General features: G+C 44.8%; 1 protein-coding gene across 1 annotated transcript in view; it reads right to left on the bottom strand.

Moving 5' to 3' along the window:
* Positions 1–16,019, bottom strand: part of LOC109411329 (phospholipid-transporting ATPase ID) — a 421,272-nt gene that overhangs the window by 182,659 nt on the left and 222,594 nt on the right. The window lies entirely within an intron of this gene.

Raw genomic sequence — 16,019 nt, 5'->3', positions numbered from 1 at the left:
GACCAAACATAAAAGTGAACTAAACCCATGCATGCGACATATCAAACCGCGGCTTTTTCGATAACGTGGTGAACAGTAAGCAGGAAAACATTCTCAGACCATATCGGAACCGGTAGTGTTCCGGAACCGGTTGCAAATGTCCCGCCGGAAGTGGCCAAGTATTAAAGTTAACCAAACCCATGCATGCGACATATCAAATAGTGGCTTTTTGATAGCCTGATGAACAGTAAGCTGGATAATATTCTCAGACCATATCTGAACCGGTTGTGTCCCGGAACCGGTTCCGGGTGTCCCGTCGGAAGTGGCCAAATATAAAATTGAAATAAAACCATGCATGTGACATATCAAACCACAGCTTTTTCGATAACCTGATGAACAGTAAGCAGGAGAGCATTCTCAGACCATATCGGAACTGGTTCTAGATGTTCCGCCGGAGGTGGCAAAGTATAAAAGTTAATTAAACCCATGTAAGGGACATATCAAATTGTGGCTTTTTTGATATCCTGATGAACAGTAAGCAGGAAAATATTTACAGAACATATCTGAATCGGTTGCGATCCAGAACCGGTTCCGGGTGTTCCGCCGGAAATGGCCAAATATAAAAGGGAACCAAACCCATGCAAGCGACACATCAAATCGCGGATTTTAAGGCATCTTGATTTGACAAAAAAAAAGTTTCCGGCCATATTGGGGACAACCGGTAGTGTTCCGCAACCGATTACGGTTGCCCCATCGGAAGTGGTCAAATGTAAAGGAGAACCAAACCCATAAATTCGACACATTTAATAACTTTTTAGGTAAGCTGATGAACGGTTAACAAAAAAAAACATAGACCATACTTTGGAAAACCAATAGTGTGCCGAAACCGGTTCCAGGTGCCCCGACGGAAGTGGTCAAATGTAGAAAAAAAAAACCAAACGCATACACGCAGCACACTAAATAACGGCTTCTTCGATAACGCGAAGAACGGTCAGCAAGAAAATAATCTCAGGTCAGCAGTGTTCCGGAACCAGATTCGAGTGCCTCGCCGGAACTGGCGAAATGCACGAATGAACCAAACCCATACATGCATTACATCAGTTTGCGACTTTTTAGGAGAACTGATTAATAATTTGCATGAAACTAGTCTTAGACCACATCAGGGACAATCGGTAAGTGGTAAAATGTGAACCGAAAGTTGTAAATGTGAAATTGAATCAAATCCATGCGTGTCGTACCCATTCGCGTAACTACAGCGAATTTGGCCCCTCAGCTCAAATGTCATGCACGCTGACTGTAGTGCATAACAAGCGAGCACGACATTGGAGCTGAGGGGCCGAATTTGGTGTAGTTACGCGTATGGTCGTACCATAAAACCACGCTAATTCGACAATGATTGCTGTCAAATTACCTGTGTAAACTTTCAATTCGATAAACTAACTCTATTTTAGTTTTGTTTAGATTGTATGATTTGTTTTTGAACATAAATCTTACAGATATTGTGGTGGTACGAATTGATAGCTTGTACATTTTACGATTGTTGGCTTCCGAGGTTCACTGCAGTTGATCACCAAGCGGATCAGGTGTCGGAATGCACCAAATTAGAACTTTCGGAAGTAGCAGCTGCACGAGGAGCCGCTGCGGGTGTAAGTAACATCACAATATCGTATCATTCGTGTTTACAGTGTATTACACTGTGACATTTGATCATTTTTTTTTTAATTCAACAAATTTCGAATGCGCGGGGTACAAGTTAAAAAGTGTCTTATTAAACAGTGATGAATACGCGGGGTTTGACAGTACATCAAATAGCAGCTTTTTTGATAACTTCTTCTTTTTCTTTATAGCTCGACGTTCGCATTGGAACTTGGCCTGCCTCTCTTCTACTTGGTGTTCTTTAGAGCACTTCCACAGTTAATAATTGAAGGGTTTTCTTTGCCCGCCATTGCATGAATTTGTATATTGTGAGGCAAGTTCAATGATACACTATGCTCAGGAAGTCGAGAAAATGTTCCCGACCGGAACGGGAATCAAACCCGCCGTTTCTGGATTGGCGATTCATAGCTTTAACCACTAGCCCAACTGGAGACCCTTTTTTGATAACACGATGATCGATTCGTAAGAACATAGCCTCAGACCATATTTTAGACAACCGGTAGTGTCCCAAAACTTGTTCTGGGTGTCCCACTGGAAGTGGTCAAATATAAAAGTGATTTGTACCCATGCATAAGACAAATCAAATCGTGTTTTTTTTAGGTAACCTGATGTACGTTAGCAATGATATTGCCTCAGACTATATTTGGGAGACCCGGTGGCGCTCCGGAACCTGTTCCGGAAAGTAACCAAATGTACCATGCGACACATCACATCACGGCTTTTTTAATAACCTGAGGAACGGTTAACTAGAAAATAGGCTCAAACCACATTAGAGACTACTGGTAGGGTTGCACAACCAGCGTTTGATGCTTCGCCGGAACTACGAAAGTAAATAAAATCAATGCAAGCGATAAATATGTGTAAGAGAACAAAATCTTGACATATTAAACCCACATACAAACAGGAGTCTCACTATACTCACTACGTTCTTGTTTTTAACGGTTAATAAAATATAACCTAGAATGTGCAGAAAAAACTTTATCGAAGACCGCAAAGTGATCTGTGAATGTGTAAAAAGTTATATCTTAGCTTGTTAGTATCGTCTTGATATTGATCAGCTCCCAATGCTAGAGATGGTACTCAACAGTCAACTGAGAAATCTGATATTATTCAGCTCTGCTTTTACGCTGAACACAACGTCGGAGTATGTGCCATCAATAAGTTTTAAGTCAATTCAATGGTGACTTTGATAAAATGCTTGCTTTTCTTAAAAAATATCAGGGTTCAGAAACACTTTGACTTACGTCGACGGAAAGATCGTGAGAACATATACGACGAGAAAGGCACTATCACCTCTAGGTGGATTAATTTGGGTTTTTTTAATAACTATTGTAAAGTCCGCCATTACTAGTGTCGTCGTGAACTTAGCATAAAATAGCTGTATTCAATTATATATTTTCTAGGGAATCGCGCCACTTGGGCGGTGGCTTCCATATTCGTCTGTTTCCCACTATAACTCAGTCAAATGTTAACCAATTGACACAACTTTTGGAATGTGGTGAGATAGGTATAGTATCTACCCGTGTACAACATTTCAAGTCAATTGGTTCAAAATTGACTGAGTTATAGTGGGAAACAGACGAATATAGAAGCCACCGCCGAAGTAGCGCGATACCCTATTCCATTAATAGTTTTAAATTCGGGGGGTCAAACCACTCGGACAGTAACTGATAATTTGGGTACTTTTTTGCTATTACTCAATGAATTTCAAATCAATTGACTTGTATTTTTGTACATGGCTACGAATATTGGGTCAATTGATACAAAATCAACTGACTTACCTTACCGGCCAGACTAAGGCCTTATATTCTCTGCTATACGTAGGAGCCGCCTCCATTCGACTCGGTTCATGCCTGTGCGTCTCCAGTTCCGCACTCTGTGAAGGGTCCGAGAACCATTTTAATCGGGTCGGATAGCAACATCCTGATGACGTGACCCGCCCATCGTACGCTCCCGATTTTAGAGGTGTCAGCAGCTGATACAGCTCGTGGTTCATTCACCTTATCCAAGTCCTGTCCTACGTCTGCACTCCGCCGTTGAAGGTACGCCACACAATCCGTTCGAAAAATTCCAAGGGCGCGTTGGTCCTCTGCATCTGTAGTCCATGTTTCGTGTACATGGAGGACAACCGGTCTAATCAGTTTCGTGTACATGGACCGGTCTAATCAGCGTATTGTAGATGGTTAACTTCGTGTGACGGCGAACTTTGTTCCGCCGTAGTGTTCTGCGGAGTGAACTCCTGCCACAATGTGACTCTGAATTTCTCTGCTGGTGTCGTTTTCGGCGGTAACCTGTGAGCCCAAGTACACGAATTTTCCAACCGCCTCGATTTCATCACCGTCGATAGAGATTCGGGGTAGCGGGCGCGTTAAATCCTCCCTAGAACCCTTTGCCACCATATACTTTGTGTTGGACATATTCTTGGCAAATTCATTTTGCCTGATTTTATTCTTTAGTTGGATGTACGCTTCTGCTATCGTCTCAAATTTGCGAGCTATAATATTAATATCATCAGAGAAACCAAGCAGCTGAACGGACTTGAAATCGTTCCACTCGTGTTTATCCCCGCTCTCCTTATTACACCTTCTAAGGCGATGTTCACGGAAACAAATCTGATCCCGCTTTCATGATTCACAAATCATGAAACATGAAAGTCGGTCATTTTATGAAAACATGATCACGAATCTTAATTGTAGGATCCGAGCAACTAATATTATGATTCGGTGCAACCATTTTCATGAGCTCGAAATCATGAAAATTATCAAGCGTTACGCGTACCTGTCAAAACGTGGTCATTCAGTGTGCGGCATCGTTTGGGAATGGTGGAAAAAATGTAAGAAGCCATTAATTTAATGGAAATATTGGTTTTAATTCAATAATTATGTATTTTTTTGTGCTCTCTAGTGTATTGTTAGCAGAAGCCTTCTCCTAAAGAAACCGATGAGTATAAAAAAAGTGCCAAAAATGTTCTTATTTCTAAATAACATCCGATTGCACGCCATCGTTCTCGTTCTAGTTAAAACGACTGCGGATATTAGCATATTGTCGTAATTTCGGATAGATAGCATATTGTCGTAATTTAAATTCGGCAGTGGTGAATTGCTTTACGTAGCACCACTTTAGTGGTGCAGGTGTTTAAAGTTATGGAGAATTTTCAATTTTTTATGGAGCAAATCCTATTTTATATGGTGCGTTTGATAATACTTATGGAGCATTTATCTATTTTCTATGGTGCAATTTCATTTTTTTATGGTGCAATTTAATTTTTCTATGGAGCAATATTCAATTTACTATGGGTACAATTTTAATTTTCTATGGAGCATTTGCATTTTATTATGGAACATTTGTGTTTTAGTATGGAGCATTTCAGTATTATTTATTGGTACAAAATTGAACTTTTAATGAGAAAATTTTATGTTTCAGCGGTACATTTTCTATAAAGTATGGAACGTTTTCAATTATGTATGGGTAACATTGCACATTTTCATGGAACATATGTTCGTTCTTTAGGGTGCGCTTTTTGATTTTCTATGGAGCATTTGTAATTTGTTATGGTCACAATAACCTTTTGCCGTCAGTTTATCTGGGAATCCGTATACGTGCATAATCTGCCATAGCTGATTCACATCAATTATGTCACTCACCGATTTAAAATTGATGAACAAGTGGTGTGTGGGCATATAGTATTCGCGGCATTTCTGCAACACCTGGCGGATGGCGAATATCTGCTGCGTTGCAGTGCATTCATCCATGAATCCAACCTAATATTGCTCCACGAACTCTTTTGTGATCGATGATAAATGGCGGCATAACATTTAAGAGAGTACCTTGTAGGCAGCACTCGGTAGTGTGTTCACGCGGTTGCTCCCGTAATCCAAGTTGTCGTCCTAATTATAGATGGGATACACGATGGATGGAAGGTCCCTTCATTTATCCGGTACTACTTCATCCTCCCAAATATTGGTGATGACTCAGTGTAGTGCTTCTACCAATGCTATTCCACCGTATTTCAGAAACTCGTTTGGTAGTTGATCTGCTCCAACAGCTTTGTTGTTTTCAACCAGCCAACCTCTTCTGTAATCTCCTGGAAGTCAGGGGCCAAAAGTCTTTCATCCTACGCATGTACTCCTAGAACTGTTACCACGTCACCTACGGTGCTTGAAACGTCGCCGTTAAGGTCATCGTAGTGCTGTCACCACCTCTCAATAACCTCACGCTCGTTCTTGAGAAGATTCACGTGATGATGTCGGCTTATGGCCCTTGCCTTCTCGTAGAACTTCCGTATGCCCTTAGCGCAGTACAGCTTTTCGATCGCTTTGCGATCTTCCTGCTAGCCTTTCTTCCTCCCGGGCTGCAAAATGGTGAGCTCTGGTCCTCACAGGTTCTTACCTCATGCTTCCACGGGTCAAGCGATGCCATTGACCGCCAGCTAAGGGTTGTGTGCTTTGCTGGTAGTGCAGCCTGGGCACTGTTGTCCTTCTGACTTCAACTAGATTGAGGAGGTATGTCCCCAGCGTCTGTTCACCTAGGTCCTAGGAGATGCAGCTCAAACAGCGTCTGTTCTGGCATCCAGCGGTTGAGTATGAAATGCTCCTCCACCGGAAGTTATACCTAAGGTGGTAGCGCCCCATCACGGTGGATAGGGGACCTTAAGCCAACAACCTACTTACTTACCTTACCTTACCAGTCAGGCTAAGGCCGGGGTGGCATCTGCTGTACATAGTAGCCGCCTCCATTCCACTCGGTCCATGGCTGTTTGTCTCCAGTTCCGCACTCTGCGTAGGGTCCGCAGGTCGTCCTCCACTTGGTCGACCCACCTAGCTCGCTGCGCTCCACGTCTTCTTGTACCGGTTGGATGACTCTCGAGAACCATTTTAGTCGGGTTGCTATCCGACATCCAGATGACGTGACCCGTCCACCGTAGCCTCCCGATTTTCGCAGTATGGACGATGGTTGGTTCTCCCAGCAGCTGATGCAGCTCGTGGTTCATTCGCCTTCTCCAAGTCCCGTCTTCCATCTGCAATCCGCCGTAGATGGTACGCAACACCTTCCGTTCGAAAGCTCCAAGTGCGCGTTGGTCCTCTGCACGTAGGGTCCATGTTTCGTGCCCATAGAGAACGACCGGTCTAATCAACGTTTTGTAGATGGTTAACTTCGTGTTACGGCGAACTTTATTCGATCGTAGAGTTCTGCGGAGTCCAAAGTAGGCACGATTTCCTGCCACAATGCGCCTCTGAATTTCTCTGCTGGTGTCGTTGTCGTCGGTCACCAGTGAGCCCAAGTACACGAATTCTTCAACCGCCTCGATTTCATCACCGTCGATATGGATTCGGGGTGGCGGGCGCGGTGATTCCTCCCTGGAGCCCTTTGCCATCATGTACTTTGTCTTCGACACATTAATGACTAATCCGATTCGCCTGGCTTCACTCTTTAGTCGGATGTACGTTTCCGCCATCGTCTCAAACTTACGAGCAATAATATCAATATCATCGGCGAAACCAAGCAACTGAACGGACTTCGTGAAAATCGTCCCACTCGTGTTTATCTCCGCTCTTCGTATTACACCCTCCAAAGCAATGTTGAACAGCAAGCACGAAAGACCATCACCTTGCCGTAACCCTCTGCGAGATTCGAAGGGACTCGAGAGTGTCCCTGATACTCGAACTACGCACATCACTCGATCCATCGTCGCCTTGATCAATCGTATCAGTTTATCCGGGAATCCGTATTCGTGCATAATCTGCCATAGCTGTTCTCGATCGATTGTATCGTATGCCGATTTGAAATCAATGAACAAGTCATGTGTGGGCACGTTGTATTCGCGGCATTTCTGCAACACCTGGCGGATGGCGAACATCTGGTCCGTTGTAGTGCGTTCACCCATAAATCCAGCCTGATATTGCCCCACGAACTCTCTTGCAATCGGTGATAGACGGCGGCATATAATTTGAGAGAGAGTATCTTGTAGGCAGCGCTCAGTAGTGTGATCGCGCGGTAGTTCCCGCAATCCAACTTGTCGCCCTTTTTGTAGATGGGACACACGATACCTTCCATCCATTCCTCCGGTAATACTTCCTCCTCCCAAATCTTGGTAATGACCCAGTGTAGTGCTCTCACCAGTGCTTCTCCACCGTATTTTAGAAGCTCGCTTGGTAGTTGATCTGCTCCAGCGGCTTTGTTGTTTTTCAACCGGCCAACCTCCTCCTTAATCTCTTGAAGGTCAGGGGCCGGAAGTCTTTCGTTCTGTGCACATACTCCTAGATCTGTTACCATGCCACCTCCGGTACTTGCAACGTCGCCATTGAGGTGCTCATCGTAATGCTGCCGCCACCTCTCGACCACCTCACGCTCGCTCGTGAGAATATTCCCGTGATTATCTCGGCACATGTCGGCTTGTGGCACAAAGCCTCTGCGCGAGCGGTTCAGCTTCTCGTAGAACTTTCGTGTGTCCTTAGCGCGGTGCAGCTCTTCCATCGCTTCGCGATCTCGTTCTACCTGCTGGCGCTTCTTCATCCGGAAGACTGAGTTCTGCCTGTTCCGCGCCTGTTTGTAACGTGCCTCATTCGCTCTCGTACGGTGTTGCAGCATTCTCGCCCATGCTGCATTTGGTTTTCTGTTTGATGGTCGAGTGATCTCCAGGTGGCTTTGTGGATATCTTTGCGGGGGAGAAGGTGCTTCGGACTACCATACCACGGGAGGCTGCAAAGTTTACGCATCGCTGGCCGTTATCATTCGATACGGCGTACAGGCTGTTTCGCGCGATTACCGGTCTGTACATTTCCTCCCTTCCTACCTGAGCGTTCATGTCGCCGACAACGATTTTCACGTCACGCGGCGAGCAACCATCGTATGTTTACTCTAACTGCGCGTAGAACGCTTCTTTCTCGTCATCGGGTCTCCCTTCGTGTGGGCAGTGGACGTTGATGATGCTGTAGTTGAAGAAACGGCCCTTAACTCTTAACATGCACATCCTTGCGTTGATCGGCTGCCACCCGATCACACGTTGTCGCATCTTGCCCAATACTATAAATCCTGTTCCCAGTTCATTGGTGGTGCCACAGCTTTGGTAGAAGGTAGCCGCTCGATGCCCGCTTTTCCACACTTTCTGTCCAGTCCAACAAAGTTCCTGCAACGCCACGATGTCGAAGTTGCGAGGATGTAGTTCGTCGTAGATTATCCTGTCACATCTTGCGAAACCTAGTGACTTGCAATTCCATGTTCCAAGTTTCCAATCGTAGTCCTTATTTCGTCGCGTGGGTCTTTGCCGATTGTATCGAGTCGTATTTTCTCCTATGTTATTCGCAATGGGGATTGTTACGGGTGGCTTATTGGGCCTACGCCAACACTCCTGTTTCGCCGGAGGGCCATCGTGCCAGTTCTGTTTAACGTCCCAACCACGCTGATGGGGCTACCACCTTGGATGTAGCTGGGCGTGGTGCAGCGTTTCTTACTCAGCCGCTGGATGCCAGAACAGACGCTGTTTGAGCCGCACCTCCTTGGTGAACAGACACTCGGATCGTACCTCCTCAATCTAGCTGAAGTCAGAAGGACAACAGTGCCCAGGCTGCACTACCAGCTAAGCACACAACTCTTAGCTGGCGGTCTTTATCATCGCTTGACCAGCGGAAGCATGAGGTAGGAACTTGTGAGGACCAGAGCTATATTGGACGCTCTCCTTATCGACTCACCGTTTTGCAGCCAAACAACCTACGGTTCTCGAAACCCAAAAACCGTTACAGAAACCTAAATTGGAAGGTTACGAACGGATTCAACGGCAACGACTTTTAGCGCGAAACAACGGACAAGAATTGGAACTTGGAATGTAATAACCCTCGTCCAGCAGGGTAAACTGGAATAATTAGCCAATGAGGCATGCCGTATGAAGCTTGAGATCCTAGGACTGCGCGAAGTCCGCTGGCCGAGCTTTGGAGAACGCAGATTGGCGTCGGGTCAAATTCTGCTATACTCTGGTGAACGAGGTGAACGTGCTCCTCGCCACCGTGGAGTTGGTTTCCTGCTTAGCGCTCACGCACACGCTGCGCTCATGAAGTGGGAACCTATTAATGAGAGGATAATTGTAGCCATATTCAGAACTCGGGTTCGAAACCTTACATGATTCAATGTTACGCGCCAACCGATGCTGTCGAATTGCAAGATAAAGAGAACTTTTACAGTTAACTGAATGCTGTAGTGAATAAGATCCCAAGGGGTGATTTCAAGATCCTCATGGGCGATTTCAACGCGAAGGTTGATTCAGATAACTCGAGACAAATGAGCGAGAACGGGGAGCTATTTGCAGAGTTTTGTGGCAACAATGACATGGTGATTGGGGGATCGCTCTTTACCAATCGACCAGTATACATAGTGACATAAGTTTCCCGTGATAACGCCACGGAAAATCGAATCCACCACATCTACATCAGCCGAAAATGAAGACAGATCCTTCTTGATGTTCGAAATAAACGTAGCGCCGACATTGCGTCCGACCATCAACTCCTAATCGGCGAGATCCGGCTGCGCATAGCGAGAATCCATCGACAGGTGGAGAAAATCGGGTGCCGGTTCAACACACGCCGGCTGTAACACACTGCGGTGAAAAGGTCCTTCGTCAAGGAGCTAGAGAACCATGCTGCGGATATTCCGGAAGGGGGAAGCGTAAATAGAAGGTCAATGGAGCACTATCAAGAATGCCTTCATCGCCACCGGCGAGAATAATTTGGGTGAGCTACGCACCCGGAGAAAGCAGTGGATCACAGATGCCAAAGCCGCGGTAGAGCGAGCGAAAACACGAGGAGCAAAGCCGTAGTCTGTCAGCGCTATTCAGCTCTCGAGAAGGAAGTGGAACGCTCATGTTGACGGGTAAAAACAGCATGGGCAGACTCCATAGGCGATAAAGGCGAGAAAGCCGCAATTACGGGCGACATCCGTCTCCTCTACGATGTTTCACGTTGCCTTAGCCGAACTAAAATGAATACTACGATGCCAGTAAAAGACACGTCTGGACAGTTATTTATCGATCCGGCTGATCAGTTGAAACGCTGGTTCGAACACTATTTTCAAGTGTCGACCACGCCATCAACACCTCAGCATGATCCGTCAAGGGTTCGTCGCATTACCCGTGTCAACACCGAAGCTCCATCGGTGCAGGAGATAGAAACAGCACTCCGAAGCATGAAATCAAACAGGGCCTTGGGGGTCGATCTCATATAAGCTGAGATACTCAAAGCTATAGTACCCCATAGTATCCGCACAACTGCTGCATCAATTGTTCTGCAACATATGGGAAACAGCGACATTTCCGGCCGTCTGGATGCAGGAAATCGTGCCTACTTTGGACTCCGCAGAACTCTACGATCGAATAAAGTTCGCCGCACGCTATGTCTGAACCTGCAGATTATAAAAATTGAATGTACATCGGGTTTCTTTCTACCAAACATCAGTATTCAAGCTATATTTTTATTTGCAGAAGGTTTTAAAATATTTCATCGGAGAAATTTTGATTTTTGCACCTTTTTAGCTGTTTTTCATACAAATTTACATGAAATTCTCATTTTCGGCCAATTTCGCTCCCATACAAAATGTATGGAAAAATTTTCACCGATAGAATATTTTGAAACCTTCTGCAAATGAAAATTTAGCTTGAATACTGATGTTCGGTGGAAAGAAACCCGATGTACATTCAATTTTTATAATCTGCTGGCTCAGACATAGCGTGCGCCGTAACACGAAGTTAACCATCTACAAAACGTTGATTAGACCGGTCGTCCTCTATGGGCACGAAACATGGACCCTACGTGCAGAGGACCAACGCGCCCTTGGAGTTTTCGAACGGAAGGTGTTGCGTACCATCTACGGCGGAGTGCAGATGGAAGACGGGACTTGGAGAAGGCGAATGAACCACGAGCTGCATCAGCTGCTGGGAGAACCAACCATCGTCCATACCGCGAAAATCGGGAGGCTACGGTGGGCGGGTCACGTCATCAGGATGTCGGATAGCAACCCGACTAAAATGGTTCTCGAGAGTCATCCGACCGGTACAAGAAGACGTGGAGCGCAGCGAGCTAGGTGGATCGACCAAGTGGAGGCCGATCTGCGGACCCTACGCAGAGGCAGAACTGGAGACAAACAGCCATGGACCGAGTGGAATGGAGGCGGCTACTATGTACAGCAGAGGCTACCCCGGCCTCAGCCTGACCGGTAAGGTAAGTAAGGTAAGTAAGGATGCAAGGCGTCTTAGTAAAGGTACCCAAAAAGGATGACCTGTCTGTATGCGATAATTGGCGGGGCATCATGTTACTGTGTATCGTTCTTAAAGTCCTCTGCAAAGTGATCCTTAACCGGATACAGGAGAAGATTGACACAACTCTCCGACGGCAGCAAGCGGGATACCATGCTGCACAATCCTGTGTAGATCATATTGTCACGCTCCGCATCATTCTGAAGCAAATCAATGAATTCAAAGAGTCGCTCTATACCTGGTGTTCATTGATCACGAAAAATCTTTTGACCATCTCAATCACAAAAACATGTGGGAAACCTTCAGGCGCAAGGGTGTCCCTGAGAAAATCATCGGCCTCATTGAAACACAGTTCAGGGCATTTTCGTGCAGGGTACTGTCTTGTCCGGATCGTCTCAGGAGTGCGGCAAGGATGTATACTATCACCGCTACTTCTCCTCATCGTAAACGACGAGATCCTGGTAGGTGCGATAGATCGTGAACCAAATCGTGGGTTGCTGTGTCAGCCCAATGAGAGTATATTACAGGTGGGGAAGAAGAAGAGATAGCTATGTATTAGTAAGCAAAGAAAAATGTAAACACAAATAGTGACATCACTATTTGACACGCGTTCTTATGGGAGCTCGCTTTGCTTGTAGTAGTGACATGTTTTGCACCAGACACGGATCTCACGCACACGAAGTATCTTCTTCCTCACCTCTATTAGACTCTCATTGGTGTCAGCCCATAGGGCACTGCACTGTTTTGATTTTGTATGGGATTTTGACGTTTCGTGGCCTTGTTGTTTACAAAATTTCTGTAAGAGTGAAAGAGAAGGAGAGAATTTTATGCAGAGCCCTATTACCATGGATCACTTAAATAACTTCGAATTGACTGATGACGTTGCTCTAGCTCAACGGCGCTCGATGATCTTGCCGATCGCTCCTCAGCGACAGGTCAACATAAACGAGACCAATTCGTTAGATATAAACACGGTCAACCCTTCCAGCTTCACGATAGCTGGGCAAGCAGTGCAGAATGTTGAAAGCCTCCAATATCTTGGTAGCCCAATGGCGGGCGATGGCTGCACCAAGATCGACATAGGTGCACGGATCAAGAAGACGAGGGTTGCTTTTGCGAGTTTAAGAAATGTGTGGAAAAGCACCGATTAGAGTTTGTCAATAAAAGACCCGTCTACTAGCTTTTTAATTACCAGCTCATGTCAGATTTCTGTACCATTTACAATTCCCCAGCAGAAATGTGTTAACGAGTGCATACGTACCCGCGCGCCGCGCCGTTGTTGGAGTTTCCAGTTCAGCGTTTACAACTTAGTCCTCGCATGTTTGCCAGTGGAATGGCAATGTTTCTCTCACTCGCCTGGTTCGTTCAGCTGTGTGATGACATAGCACGAGAGTTATAGTATGCCAGCGATGAAAGATGCTACACGCTAATTTAAAGCTGAAGGGGTATTGATAATTCTTATTGAATTGCGTTTTAAACAGGTGTTTTATAACACCAATTTATTAATTGTTTAATGAAGAATTTCATATTCATTTGACAATAATAAAACTGAGGAACTTATTTTGGCCGATAATTTGGTCCGTAAATGTAGCCTGAGTAATATGAACCTTTGGCAATAAAATAAATTGGCTTCTTTAGCGGTGTTGAGATAATTCGATATTCGGAATCTGCAGCCGAAATCCAAATTTTCATGAATTTTGGTGCCCGGGAACCTATTTAAAAATCAGTTTGAAGTTTGTATGGGAGCAATTTGTCGAATCACCCCTCGTCGCATTTTGTACTGGATGGAGCTGTGAAGCAGTTGGCCAGCTGTCAAAAGGTGATTTCGAAAAATCTCTTCGAAATCGATTTTAGGTACCAAAATGAAGTTCTAAAATCTGAAAAAAATCATGGTGGTTCAGAAAAAGGTGCTCTTTCGTATAAAATCAAAAAAGCAATACATTTTTCTTAATTTAAAAACCCAATTACACTGAGCTCCTTTGGCTTTTACCCTACCTCCACTGGAAACTTAGGTCGTATGCTGGCCGAAAAGGGAGGATACTTTTGCAAACGTTAGCGTCTGCTGTTATCAAGGTTAGGAGATATTTTCAACAGCGTCTACTCTACAAGTGTTTGTAGTAACTGATCATCGTCCAGTTGCCAGTGCAAAGCTTTAAACTCAGCTAATATGAACTGTGGTCCAGTCGATGTCAAGCATCGTTGAACCCTCAGATAGTCCAGGAAGAAGAATTCAGATCGACGGGCGATTGGAAAGACCAACAGCTGACAAACGAATCGATATGGATCATTTCGCAACCTCCATGAACATGACCATTCATAATATCTTCTTCCAAGCCTTCACAGATCGAAAAAAGAGTGTAAAATTCTGTGACATATGATGCACATAATTGGAGCGTGGGATATCACAGAAGTTTACATGACATATCATGTAAAAGTCATAAAATATCATGTAAACTTCCATTATATGTCATGTAATTCAGCATGACTCTGAGGGTTTACATGACATATAACACAAATTTACATGATATATCATGTAAACCATCATAACAATAAGTTTCCATCACTAAAATGAAGTTTACATGACGTGTAAATCTCATTATTTTTATCTGTGTTCCTTATCATTACACCTGAAGATCACCACATCAGACTGAATCTCAGAGCGACTATGCTCTGATTATTGGATGGCACCTCTCTGACTTTATCGACGTTAGGACCTATTAGGATGCCGTTGGACGCCTCAGAACAACCTAGAATGACTGAAGCAACTGGATGTTACCTTTGCATATGAGCAGAATCTCGAGACGATGTTACCGAAGAAGAACCACACACATATAGGGTATGTGGAACGATTAGTCCGACGAGTACTGCAGAGAGATTTTGGAGCGCGGGCGACAATGCTGCAGCATCGCCTGTGGGCTCTCTTCCTTTTGATTTTGAAACTTCGTTCGATTACGTTCGATACGTTACACAATACGTCACTAAATACTTTTCGTTTTAGGAAATAATTTGCTGGAAGCACCGATACAAAAATAAATTTGGTAACTACCATTCATCAATAAATTCAATCCCACCCTTACATGAGCTTTAGATAGAATTCCCAATGAGATCAATCAGTAGACAAAGAGCAATGAACTGAAAACTGAACCAAGCTACTGACATTTCTAAATCGAAGTCAGGAGGAAGAGAGAGCCCGTAGGCGATAAATCAATTCGTTCGATGAGGTTTAGTTAAACTGGCGTTCTTGAACCGTGCCGTTACGGTCCATATTTGTATGCCTGCCTGCCTTCCATGCCGAGCCAACATATAGAACAAGTCGAAACATTAAGTCAACACATGTTCTCCGGAACAACGGCACGCATGTTGAACAATGATTCCTTTCACGTGCTCCGTGCTGGCGCTGCGCTGGGGTCACCCATCACGCAATCCTACCGAGACATGCACCGAGACCAGACCGACCGCGCCAAGTTCCGATACCTTCCGGGCGAACAAGTTCACTGATGGTCGTTCGCGTGCCGCCTTTATTAAACTTTCAGTTCTTTCAGTTTTATTCAATTAACATCATTGATGAGCGTGAAGCTGTTCAGCGATTGCTCGGGATGGTTTTGTTGGTACAGGGTAAGGCAGGGTAAGGAAGGATTGGTCCGAGTCGGATTTGTTTGTCGAAATTCGGCGTTTGATTACGAATGGCCTTTGGTTTTAATGCGTTTTTAATTAGCTCTTGTGGGAAGCGAGCATCGATTGTACTCAGTGACAACCACGTCACTGAAGATGGCCCATGAAAGTTTTATTCGAAATCAAGTCTTCTCAGTTGGACTATATTTATCGAAGAGTTTGCTCAACATAACCATGATCCCATTCCCATGGGTTCAATATAATCCAACATCTCATCTAATAATATACCTGTCAACATGATTGCGATATTGCCCATCCAAAAGTGTCACATAAATTGGTGCGCTTCAACTGTTCAACTGCTTCATCGTTATCCATACTGATTCTACCGAGTGATTACTACTTCCCCCTCACTCAGAAAGGAGCGCGTGTGACTCGAATTCCTTTGCCGTAAAGCGCATCGAATGACCCGGTTCGAACAACACCATAGGGGTTTCATTGGAAATAAAATTGAAAGTATGTACCTTCCATACTAGTA

Source organism: Aedes albopictus, chromosome 3 (genome assembly GCF_035046485.1).
Source record: "Aedes albopictus strain Foshan chromosome 3, AalbF5, whole genome shotgun sequence".
Taxonomy (NCBI): Eukaryota; Metazoa; Arthropoda; class Insecta; order Diptera; family Culicidae; genus Aedes; species Aedes albopictus.
This window is presented reverse-complemented; position numbering and strand designations above follow the sequence as displayed.